The sequence below is a fragment of the Alligator mississippiensis genome, chromosome 1, assembly GCF_030867095.1.
Source record: "Alligator mississippiensis isolate rAllMis1 chromosome 1, rAllMis1, whole genome shotgun sequence".
NCBI lineage: Eukaryota > Metazoa > Chordata > Crocodylia > Alligatoridae > Alligator > Alligator mississippiensis.
This window is the reverse complement of record NC_081824.1, coordinates 388,580,433-388,593,851: the sequence shown is the minus strand read 5'-3', so window position 1 is coordinate 388,593,851 and position 13,419 is coordinate 388,580,433. Positions and strand designations below refer to the sequence as shown.

Sequence of the window (13,419 nt, the reverse complement as noted above, 5' to 3'; positions counted from 1 at the left end):
GCAGGGAAAGTCAAAGTGGGAGTAAAGAAAGGAACCCATACCCTCAAATTACATATTTTTAATTTTCAAAGCAAACCCCCAATTTTTTATTCTATCAGTAGCAAAATGAAAAATGGTTTGTTTTGAAATTTCTCACGATTTCCTTCCAAAAAGCACTACAAAAATAATGGTTTGTTTTGGGTTTTTTTTCTTTAAAACATCTCTACTCTGGTTATCAAGGAAATAAGGGATTTAAATGAAGCTATAGTAGGAACGTTTATGCTTTTTGCTGACTACTCTTCATAGAGCTTTTTAAGTCTCTTTGCAAAAAGACAAACACTAAATGTGTTCAGCCAAATGTACAAATACAAAATAGTTGTTCCTAGCTAGTTGGAACCAGAAAACAAGAAAAGGACCTCAGGATTAAATGGATCAACAGTGAAATGCTGTTCCAAAAAAGGTAATTGTACACTGAGACATAACAGAAGTGTCATATGCAAACTAAGTGATTCTTCCACTCTCTTCACCTAGACTACTGTTATCGGTTTGGGGCAGCACACTTCAAGAAAGATGTGGATACATTGGAAAAAATCTAAAGGAGAGCACCAAAAATGATAAAAGGTCTAAAAAAAAATGAAATCACAAGAAAGGTCTTGTTTGGGATTTTTTACCCTTGAGAAACAGAGTGGGGATCTGATGAAATTCTTCAAATACAAAAAGGGCTGTTATAAAGATGATGGCAATTAATTGCCCTTTGAGTTCACATGGTAAAGGACAAATTCAACAAGAAAATGTAGTTTTGATATTAGGGTGAATTTTCTAATTATGGGGGTAATTACTACTGGAACAGGTTTTCTAAAGAAGCCATGTAATCTGTTACTGGAATTTTTTAAGGACAGGTTATCCCTTCAGCCCCCTCCCCTGCAATCCTGATCTCACCTCTTATGAGCAGGGTGGGAACTAAATGACCTTAGGAGGTCACTCGGAGCCCTATTTTTCTATGATTTGGCAGGGTGGTGGAGGGATGGTGGGGAGGGTTAATTAAAGTAGTGCCTCCTGCATAATTTCCAAAAAGGAGCTCAGCCATTGAAGGAGTCAAGAACCCAAAGAATAATAATCAAGCTTATCATTTGGCATCATGATAAGCTCTTTGGTTAATTCAACGCTAATCTTGCCAATTTCACACTATCCTCTTCTGATATATTTCACTAAAGAGCTTCCTTGATAGTCTGAAGAAGAAGAACTAAAAATGAACACCAGTATTGGGTCATGTTGTGAAAAAACAATTAGTAAATAAAAGCTACAGAAACATAGTGTATATTTATTTAATGACCCAATTTCAAAAGTTCCAGTTAACATAACCCTAGTGTAACAAAGTGATTTGCTTAACATTTCAAACAGTTGGTTTCTTCTTCTTTTTTCATTTTCCTCTAGAGTACAATAATACCTCTTCATCCTTTTTGTGCTAATACTTTTGCTTCACACACATTTTTTGCCAGACTCAAAAGATTTCAATCAAGAAATGATGGATAACCAAGGTTAAATAAAACATTCAGTCATTGAGGTACTGAATGTTCGGATTCAGTCTGGCCTTTGTATACCATTTCAGTGGTTTAAAGGGGAGATGGAAGGTCTAGGCAGCCTCAACTCCTCCATATGGCCCACCCCTGTACTAGACTACTGGCATGTGAAACTAGCACAGGTGCCACATTATATATCTGTTAATCCTTTAAAGAGAAACAGACATTTTTAATCCACTCAGATTGACCCTCTTGACTTCTTTATTTTTCTGGTAGACATTCACACATAATATCTTGAATGCTTGCATCTTGATTCTCCAAAGCTGAAAGCATGAATAATGATGCTAGCAGCAAACTGAAACCTGAGAAGGAAAACAATAGAGATGAATCCAAAGAATGTTATGCAAACATTTGACCCACCCACAAGAAGTTTGCCCTGGTATCATATCAATAATAAATATGTATAGGCTCTACAATGAGCAGAACCCAGAGTTGCAACATTTCTTGTAATAATTTTGTACTACTGGCATTTCAAGGCTCACAGTTCCCTGTCAAGATATGTCTATTGAAAAAGCCAGGATTCCAAGACAGAAGTTACTTGAAGGATGTGCCCAGGAGCTTTCTTCCTTTGTCTATGTGACATTGCATGACACTAACCGATATTAATTCCCATTTAACTAAATACATCTATTAGTATATTTTTGCAAAGAGTCAAGATCACCCAAAGCATTGGTAGATAATCTTTATTTTTGTTTCCTAATGTCTAAATAAATAAAAGCTTCATCAACATAAGAATGGGAAAGATCATTTTTAAAGCCATGTTCTGAAGTATTTGACTGTCTCTCTCTTTGTTGTACCTGGCTTCTACAAATTTCCTAAAATAAAAACTAAAGCTTAGTCTGGCCTCATCCTTTAAGTGAAATAAAGTGGAGTTAAAAATGATACAAACATGTCTGGACAAAAACAAACTCAGAATGGAAAGTCCCCTGGATTTGCTAAGAGAATAAATAGCCATGAGATGGCTCATCAAATTTCAAGCCAAAGAAGCTCTTAACTAGATTAGAGAAAACTATTTTGGGCCATTTGGAACTATGACTCAGCCAAACCTCCAGACAAAAATATAACAGCAATGCCAAAATGAGGGAAAAAACAGAAAAAACCCTAAAAATAAATGTGGTGTCTTCTAAGCAAGAACAAAAGCCAAAAGCATTGTGCATCCAAATGCAACCAGGCAACAACAATTACACAATACTAAGTTTTCTCTAGTATTTTCCATGCATGCATCTCAAAGCGCATTAAAACATACAACGTGTTAACAAGCCTCCATATTTGCTCACATGACTATACAACTGAAAGGAACCAGTTCCCTAGGCTTCCTCTGCCCAGAACCCCTCAAACAGGCAAGCCCAGAATTGCAGCTCTCATCTTCCCTTAGCAAAAAGACTGTCTCACATGGCTCTAATTTGCCCCCCAAAATAGAAAAGAAATGGACAAAGTGGACCATTTTCTTTTCTTCACACTGGTTAGGCACAGTGCAGAATCCAGATACACCCTTATTTAAATGGCCTAACACTGGGCACATTCTTCTGTTCATTTGGGATCCCAGGGGACCATTCTGACTCTAGTTGTGCCTGCTTGAACAGGACAACTTGGTTGCTCAACCATCACCCTGGAAAATAAAGCAGTTCCAAACACACACCAACAGACTTTGTATTATTGTTGCCTTCTTATACATGGATTAACTGAAACAGAGAGGTTAAATTACTTTCCCCAGCGTCATTCACAAAGTCAATGACAAACCTAAACTCAGATTTCATGGCTCCCAATCCTATGCATCAGCTGTTACTCTGAGCTTCTTCATTAACTAGAAATAAGATGAGTGGAAGCCTGTGGGAAGTCGCACACAACTGAACTGAGGACTGATGTAAAGTCACCCGAGTAATAAAATGGGAACCTAATGACAAATTGCCTCAGAGGCAGACAGCAGAGCAATGGATGATATATTCCAAAATATCTAGGAAGCCTGAAATAAAATTGTGATTTCTGTCACAATAAACAAATAAGTTCATCATTATTAAATAATTCTTCATTACAACAGTCTGAATCTGACATAACATGGCCAAATGATTTTCCTCCTTTCTTTGTTTCATCACACTGTAAAATCCAGCATGAAAAACTGTGACATTACACAGGAATATAGGACTGATAGGCCTCCTGAGCCACTGAGTCCACACACAGATTTCTGCACATCCCTACTTATCATGATCTCCCTTCCATAAACTTACCAAGTTCTACCTTGAAATAATTCAGGTTCCTCACTAGGTTTTTTTCTGGAATTATTCCAAAACTTCTCTCCTTTGTTATAAACCTCCTTCTAATTTCTGGTCCCAATTTGTTCATGACGAGTTAGTATCCACTTTAACTAGTGCCAATATTGTTCTTTAACTTAAATAGTGCTCTTCTCTCCCTGGTATCAGCTCTACAAATACACCTCTGAAGAGTAATTATATCTGCTCTCAGGCTTCATTTTGCAAAACTGAACAAGACAAGCTTTTTAAAATATTCTCTCACAGGTGAGGCTCTCCCTTTTTCTAACCAGTTAAGCAGCCTTTCTCTATACCTGTTCCAGTTTAAATAATCGCTTTTGAACAAGTAATCTGAACTGCTTACCATATTCTAGAAGAGACCTTCCTGACGCTTCCTACAATGGTACTAATACATCCCAGTCTCTATCACATTACACAGGTGGCTCTTAGTCATCCTGTGATTGACCAATACACTAGGTCCTTCTCTTTCTCCATTGCCTCCAATCTATAAATCCTCATCTTAACCCTCATTCTTGCTATTAGTCCCAATGTACATTTCCCTATTAGGTTTCATATATTTTCTATTGTTCCACTTCATATTGTTTTTATTTTTTTTATTCTATTGTTCCACTCCCTAACTCTTCCTAGATAAAAATATGACCATCCTCCACGTTTCCAAAATCTTCCAGATTTGCCATCTGCAAATTTAATACACATGTGTTTAGTCCTAAAGAAAGGTTACTAGTGAAAATATTGAATGGGCTGGGCCAAGACAAATCCCCAAGGAACATCACAAGTAACCTCTACAACCTCTCTTCAAACTCCCCTTTCAATACCATCAATTATAGTTTTCCTTTCACTCACATCTTGTCCACTTTAAAATTATGGTATTAGTTCCCCATCTCTTCCAGTGTAGCTAATAATTTCCTGTAAAGCCAAGTATCAAATACCTTGCTTAAATCAAGATAGATTAGATCTACTGCATTGCCCTTATCTGAGGAGCCATATATCCTATCATAAAGGGATTTTAAATTGGTCTGCCAAGCTTCCTTGAATAACTGGAAAAGTATTTTTCAAAAATCATAAAATGTATCCACAGGCATTCAGGCAATCTGAAAGAAAATTGTTAATATATCCTTTGGCAAAGAGACCCCTCTTAAAGAAAAACTAGCCTCCATCCTTTCACTTTAGTAAATATTTCTACATTCATAGAGATTCTCTTTAAGGAAAGAGACTCTTCGCTGGCATTCCTGAAACTTTTCTATCCAAACAGGATTAGCTGAGCCTCAGCTACATGGCTGGTTTCCCTGAACACAATCCATTGACCTATGCTAATCTCCAAGGATGGAATTGCATGAGTTTTGTGCTCTTGGGCAGGCTGTGGTTACAGCATACATGCAGCCCAACTATTTACCACCCAGCAGATCCAGCTGGATTTAAAAACACCCGAGTATCCCTTCCCTACCTTAACCCCACAATGGCAATCTGTCAACAACAGTATAGTTACCAACAGCTTTTTAAGAAAACAAAGTGTTGTTTCTTTACCAGTTGAAACAAAGCATTAGAGGGGAAAAGGAAGTTTAAAATAAAGCCTACGTGCATATTTAGTCTCATCTAAATTAATGCTTCCATATATTTAAGTTAGATGGACTTTCCTTTTAAGTTAGAGGAACAAAACAATATCACTATACCTTTCTAAGGAAGCGTCAGTGCTTTTGACTCTGGCCTCAGTTCGTCTCCGAGGGCCCTCCTCTCTGTCAGTCAGAAAAACCTGAATTTTCCGAAGGTCTCCACACACTACATCTAGCTCCAGCTGTCATATTGCTAAATAGTACTTGTTGTTGGCCTGAAGTCTTCCTTTTGCCTCATGCTGCTTTTTGCAAGCTACCAAAATCCCCTGTGATAGTTCATCAATTGCTCAGAGGGTTAGGCCCATTCGGCATTAGCATGAAATCACTGTTTCACGCTGCGGGCAAAGCAACTGAATGCATCTTTTCTCCACTGATAGTCTAACACTCCATTTAAAAAAATAAAACCCAATGCATTGGAGACAGTTTGGGAAACACTAATAATCTTTACTCTTCATTTATCACAGCATGACAAGACATCTATGCTTTCTAGAAACCTGAAAAGATGGATACAGAAGACTTCTCCACGGGCACATATGCTGTGAATTGGTGCTGGCAAAACCTGGTCAACAAATTTACAACAATAATATACTCAAAAGGTACAGTCTCTGCCTGTCCCACCAGCAAATGTTTCACCCATTATCTCTAGACTAAAGCACTGCCAGTTCCCTCTTTCAGCCATATACTAGTTTAAATCAGTTCTTTTGGTTTGCAAGAGATTGGGCCTTAAAAATGTTATAACTCTAGTACTGAATCTTGCCAAACCTAAATCTTCCTCTAAAAGTGCAGTTTTCTTTTTCGATCTACCCAAGTTTCATATTTGCAAGAAGAGATGGAGACATTTTTGTGGTAGCCTCTTTATGTTCAAAAAGATGAACAAGAGGCTATTTGACAACCCATTAGAGGGCCGGAATGTGAGACATAGTCCCAGTGAAGATTAGCAACCGGAGGACAGATGAGGAGGAAGATGTTAAAGGTGGCAAATAAATGCAATTTATTTCATAGCCCCACAGTTTATAGAGATAATAAACTTACTGTTCAGCTTACAAAGTTGCACTGCAAATGGGAAATGAAACATATGGACTCTTTACCCTGCTAAGGAATCACTTTTCTCTCTCTCTTTTTTTTTTTTTTTGCCATTAAATAAGTTATTTTTATCTGAATGGAAATTCTTACTCTTGTGCTGGCTCAGGCTACTTGAATCCATTTGTTTTTCTACACTGTGCTTCCAGAGGAAAGAGTATGGAGCCTTTTCAGTTTCATGAGTCTGCAGAGGGAAAAAAAGTAGTCTTTAAAGAAGTTATGATTTTCAACAGTCCCATCCAGGCCACAAAAATTGATTTCATGCTTAGAGTGATGAAGGTAGCAGGAAATTATTTGCCAATTGGCCTCTTTCTTCTTCCTGGATTACACACTTCACACACAGCCCAAATATTTTTTTTTTTCAGCTTTGAAATCAGTGTCTTTGGATCTGTCTACACAGTAATATGAAGGCATCATCAGAGCCTGTGCTAGCATGCTAGCTCAACCTAGTTAGGAGTAAAATAGCACTGAAGACCCAGCAACACAAGTTTTAGCCCATACTAGCCAAAAAATCACAAAGCCTCCAGGAAACCTGGGTATGTACTCTGATGGCTAAACCAAACGATACCAAGTGTTCACTATTATTCCTACCATACTCTGGACTAGGTTAAACTAATATAAGTGCTACATTGACATTTTGCTGTATAGACACCTCTACTAAGTGCTCCAAGAGTTGGGTGATAAAAGTGTCTACTAGGCTCAGTAGGTTTGTTTTACTGTTTGTTACTAAACTTTATTAACACTTACCTCAGAATCGTGCATTGCTCATTGGTGAATGGACCAACTATTCTCTAGACAGAATCTGGGTCCGATATCCAGACTTGCTAACAGATGATGTGACAGGCTCAGGTGATCCACCTGGTATCTGACAGCCCCTAGTGGTCAGACCTGCCTGCCCATGCTCCCCAGCCTCCCCTCATCTCCTATCTGCAACCTGCCATGATTTGATCTTATGGCATTTAACTGGGGAGGCTGCCTCCAGAGGTTGGGGTAGCCTCTTCCTAGGTGTCTCTCCTCCATGTACACCCCTCAGGGTGTCTCTATCCCATACTCCACAGGGAGGGTTTCCCCTTTAAGGCAGCCCCAGTTGTGCCTTAGGGGCAGTAATCATAATCTCCAACTATCACCATAGTCATGCCCATGCCTCATGTTAGTCAGTGCTCAGAGGAGCAGGGCCCTTTAGCCCCAACTCTGCACTCAGCCACTCACACCTTAAACCTTTGTTAGGGCCTCCATCTACCTGGCTTCAGACCCTTTCTTTAGCTGCATGCCCTAGACCAAGGTCCAGCCCCCATCACATCAACTTCATTAGGGAACTTTCTACTAGGTGACTCTCAAGTACCCTGTGGCCTCCAATCCATCCCCATAGCCACAACCCCATCCTCCAGTCCTAAATAAACATAAACACCATCATAATAAAGATATAAGCAAACTGCTTCCACAAAGGTCTTCCCCACTCTGGCTCAATACCCTACCACAAGCGAAATTTCCCAGAGCTAAGCTCATTCTCACTCTCATGGGTAGCAAGGGTGTCCATGGGCCTGCTCCCTGCAGTCAGCTTCTCTGGGAAGCTCCTCTCCCTGCAGCATGCAGGTTGACTGCCTGCTCTGTCTCAGTTCCTGGGCTTATATGTCTCAAAGCCCTGCCCCTTCCTATCTTGTGGCTCCCCCACCAGATACAAGAATTTCCCCTTTTAATTAAGGGTCAGGCTGTGTGCCTTCTGCTGCATCCGCACATAGCCAGTTTGGCCTGCTGCATTCCCTTGAAGGAACAGGAGCCCCCAGGTCCCTATTACATATGAACAGTAATCTTAAAGTAGGGTTCAGCTTGGTATGATTTGTAGCATGTTGTCTGGCTAACACTAAGCTGTACTGCCTCAGTTTTTTTATTATATTTATTCTAAGTTAGAACTGAACATATTCAGGATTTCAGATGTTCACAAGCAGAGTTAGGCTGGTAAATTATCTTCTTAATTTTATGCAATTGGAAAACAAGACCCAGACAACTTAAATGACTTGATTTGGGGGCATTCTTGTCTGTTGGATTACACACATGACTGGCAGAAAGGAGTCCTGGATCCTCAGATGGTGCAAAATAACATCTCTTAGGTTAGGTACAGACATTCAAAAAGCCCAAGGTAGAATCATTTTAAGTGGTTTTCTGCAAGTGGTGTAGTTTAGATCAGTAGCGAACAGAGTACATATTTTCCCTTCAATGGGGGAAAAAGGGTTATATCTTAGACCAGGTTTCGCCATTTTAAACCAGTTCATGTGTGCTGAACTTCTGTTATGGGTATATAGACTGGTTTCCAATCACTTATATTGGTAAAAGTGTGATGTCTGTACCTGGCCTTAGAGTTTACATCAGTTTATAGTAGGTGATAATATGGCCTGCAAAGATGCTAATCTTATTTTTTTTCAACTCATTTGACAGGTTCCATTGGAGCTAGAGTGTTGCTATAGTCATGATGTTCCAAGAAATGTAGGAAAGGAGAGGGAGGTTTTTGTGATATCTTTTTTTAGACCAAATGTATAAGTGGAAGAAAGGTTTGATGAGCTGTCTGGTACACTCTGCTCTTCTTTGAATCTCAGAGGGCACATCTACACATTACGCTACAGTGATATAGCATTGGTGGACAAAAACTGTGACACCACAGCTACATCGCTGTAGTGACGTGCTCCCTCAGTATAGTGCATCGCTACAGCAATGTAGCACTAAAAATAACTGTGCACCATGCAGGTGGCACAGTACAGGCTGTTACCGTGCTGTCATTTAGTACATCCAAAAGGAAGTACTAAATGATGGTGCAGTTACAACAGTGCCACAGGGGCATATGTAGACACGCCCAGGAAAAGTTTCTCCATGAGACTCAAGGAAGGGTAGTGTGTGTTTGAAAGTATGTCAAACCTTTCTTCCAACTATACAGTTGGTCCAATAAAAGATATTATAAAAAAAAAAACAAACCCTCACCTCTCCCCTTGGAGACGTAATCTATAACTGTTGTTTTATTCCCTATCAACAAAATGTTGCATGTCCTATCTAAATCTCTTTCTAAAGTTCTACATATTTTAAGGGAGTCAGTGGCTAATCTGGGACTAGATTATACTGGCTCATTCTTCCAAGACAGGCTTTATTTGCACTCCTCAGACTCCTTTCTTCAAAATACCTATGCATGAGTTTTTAGCTGGGGGGAGAGAAGCTCGCTAATGAGATATTGGAAAATGCTGTGTTTGTATCTTTGTCCAGCAATTATGTAAAATTTTCCTCAACTATGTAAAAGTTTTGCAAGCTTGAAAGTAATCAAATTTTGTGAAAAAAAGTCATGATTAATAATTCACTCTGTTCCACTTGAAAGGTCAGAAAGAATAAAAACCTACCTTGCTTTCTCCTCATTTTACCAAGTGTGATTTTATCAGGAGTGGAAATGATCAAAGAGAAAGCAGAGTGCACAGTAAATAGATTTCTATAACCTTTTTTTCCCCATACTGAAGATTATAGCCATCTTGTGCTAATTAACATATTTAATTCAATTAAAATCATTTTAAGTGTAAGTTTGTAGAATTACCCAATTTCTTTGTTAATTGATATGAACTGCTATTAAAAGGACATTATCAGTGCAACTTGTCTAGAACATGACTTTTTACTGAACCTTGCACAGATCCTACTTGACCAAGCAAGATAAAGTTTCCTCCAGTCTTATGGTCATAGATGTGGAAGCATTGGATCTATATTAAACTGCTGCAGTGTGCAAGGCACAGAGACAATGTAAACTCTCTTGTGGAAAATATTTTTCATTAAGGGCACAGTCCCACAAACCTTTACTCAAGTGAATGATCCTCATTAATAAAACAAGTTTAAATGAAACCAGCAACACAGTTTGCAAGAGTACAGGTTTGCAGAATCTGTCCCAAGTCTTTATTTTCTGGCAATTGTGGCAATTATAACAGCGTTTCTCAACCCATGGGTTGCAACCCAAAAGTGGGTTGCACAACTATATGATAGGGTCATGAACAAACTTTAAAATGGATCAATAAACTTTAAAAATGAAGTCTCCTTTAAAGGAGAAAAATTCAGGAAATAGTGGCTTTTCCCTTGCAGGCAGGCAGAGTTCCAGCCTATGGGGGGCTGCTTGGGGCCCCCCTGCCTCACACCCCCCCCCCTCCCATGCCATACACTGTGGGGGCTAGGGCACTGGGTCAGGAGTGAGGGGCACTCACTCCCAACTGTACCTTGACCATTAGTCAAGGTACAGTAGTAACTTCCTTACAGGAAGAGAGCATAAATACACGCACACTCTCTTTCTCACTATGTATGTGTATGCATGCACACACACACCCCACACATGCGCACAGACACTCTCTCTTTCTCACTATATATTTATACTCTCTTCCTGTAAAGAAGTTACTACTGTACCTTCACTAATGAATATCTTGATTGGGCCCTAGCCTTCCCTAAAGCTATGAGTTATTTTAGCACTTACATATGTGGCTCCCTAGGAGAGGTTTATAAAGGTGAAGTGTATATTGTATGTAAGAATATATAGCATTATGGAAGTATACTCATTACATTTCCACTTTTTAAAGCATTCATGGGACCCTGATGGGTACTGCAGAGAAATCCCAGGGTGCAGTTTTTAAATATTGCTGATTTAATCATGGATTGTTTTTTCATGCTGCGGAGCAAGAGCTGAGATACAAAACTGAGCCATCTGAACAGATGCCCAGGTGAGAAAAGAAGAGAGCAAGTCCACGTGACTCAATGTATCATTGCCCTGCAGCCATCAGCAAGCCCCTCCCTGCTATAGAAATGCTCGGTGGTATCAGTAGTGTCTACTGTTCATCATCAGTTACAGTCAGAATCCATACAGCCAATATGGCAGGAATTCCTAGCAAGAAAAGAAAAGGAGAGGCGAGAACTTGCAAATAATACAAATTTCTCTATAATATCTTTTTCTCTTCATTTTGACCAACACTTCATCCAAAAAAATCTGATCTCAGAGTGTCTTAAAAAAAGATTTATTGGCTGATAGAAGAATCTGTGGGTGTATGAAAACTCTGACAAAAACCTTAAGAATTTATTTATGGCTGGAAATATCACATCCATATGGGAAAGTTCATTTGCCTTGAACTTTTTTTTTCAGACACTGCAGAGGCTGTTATTGATTTAATAGTCTACTGAAATACAGGAAAAAAACATAACCAAAGAAAAGCTAATTATGGTCATAAGAACAAGACATGTATAATTCCATTAAAAAATTAGTTCCTTCTCTTTCTATATCATGATTTTTCCCTAACCACAATACTCTGTTCATTAGGAGATAATTACCTTTACTGTGAAGTAGACTATAAATGTACTGTTTACACCAAGAACAGAAGAAATTAGTATTACTTTTCTTGTCAAAAATACCATTACTTTTGATGGAATCTTACTGTATTATACCAATGCATTGCTGGAAATGCAAGTAAAGCTTCATACATTTGGCAATGATTCAAAAAGATTTAATTCAGCATTGGATAGATTTAGCAATGTGGGTTTTACTGGTTAGCCTTTGCCTGATAGTCTATTATTTTGAAAAATATAAAAAGCATCACTACAAAGAATAACACTGAATTTCCTCACCCTTGCCTGCCCCTCTCTTTTTCCATGTATTATCAATGTAATTATGTGCCTTGGTTCTCACTTAATATTAAAAAGAATACAATAATCATATGCTACTTAGCTGTTTAACAACTGCACCATGCCAGCATTAATTAATCTTCACAACATTTATGAAAGGTAGGCAATTAATTAACATCATCTCCATTTTATAAATGTTTAAAATTAGAAGTAAATGTCATATGCCTGGCACTAGACAACCAGTAAGACGTCAAAAAGTCCCAATTCCTAGAGGTAATGCAACTAGGTAAATTCCAGAGATTTTTTTCAGCCCGGTTCCTGTGTGACCTCCATGGTTTCTCAGTCATTCTTCCTAATTATGCTGCCTCTCTGGATTACAATTCTAGCTTTAGTGTCCCAACAATAAGAATGTGCCCCTCCCAAAAGGACAACCTAACCTCAGTTCCTGTGCACCAGCACTTTGTTCCACTGGTCAGAAGAAGCCTGGCTCTGACCCTGGGCTGAAGTGGGGCCATACATTATGCACTGGTGACTTTATACTGATAGCAGGCTTGCCTTTTGGAGCTTGGGTTGAGTTCCAGGCTTGAAATCTTGCTATTCTGATCGGTGGAGCTCATCCCCCAATCAGAAGGCAGCAGGAGGAGTTCAGTCACGCCCCTTTCCTGAGGGGAGGGGGAGAGGAGTTCCCCTACCCTGTGGACCTGATTGAAGACCGCAACACTCAGATCCAGAAGACTTCAGGGGCGGAGCCCTGGAGCATATAAAAGGAGCTGCATGCCCAGCATGAGGGGAGCACATCCAGAAAAGCGAAGAGAGAAGAGCGGGGCTTAGAAGAGCTGAGGAGAGCTGCTCAGCAGGGCAAAGCAGTAGCCCAGAAGTACCCCTGAAGACAGCAGCTAGGCTCTCAAAGTGCAGCATGGCACATGGCATCCAGACCCTGGGAGCTGCATGAAGTAGCTCAGATCTGCAGCCTCTGGCATGAGACCAGAGACATGGTGCACAGGCCAGTGCACTGAGTAGGACCTTTAGGAGCACTTTGGCAGCTCAGGTCTTCAACCCCCAGAATGAGGCTCAGTGCAGGAAGAGGTAGAAGAGGAAAAACATATTCAAAGAGGGGAGAGCAAATTCAGACAAGAGGAAAAGGGGGCTTTCTGCTACAGAGAGAGAGAGAAAGAGAGAGAGAGGTGTTTCATTTTAATCATGGAAAAATGTGGATTTGGGGTTACTTTTTTAAAACTGAAAATTGGGGATTTTTTTAATCAGAGAAAACCAGGATCCCTGGTTATA

The 13,419-nt window shown here is 39.5% G+C and overlaps 1 long non-coding RNA gene across 1 annotated transcript in view; it reads right to left on the bottom strand.

Annotated features, from left to right (window-relative positions):
* Positions 1-1,308: 1,308 nt before the first annotated feature.
* LOC132250217 (uncharacterized) overlaps positions 1,309-13,419 on the bottom strand; it is a 62,875-nt gene continuing 50,764 nt past the window's right edge. The window contains exons 2-3 of the long non-coding RNA XR_009461862.1: positions 6,610-6,700; positions 1,309-1,861 (exon numbers count right to left, since the gene is read on the bottom strand). This is a non-coding gene — a long non-coding RNA (uncharacterized LOC132250217). The remainder of the gene's footprint in view (positions 1,862-6,609; positions 6,701-13,419) is intronic.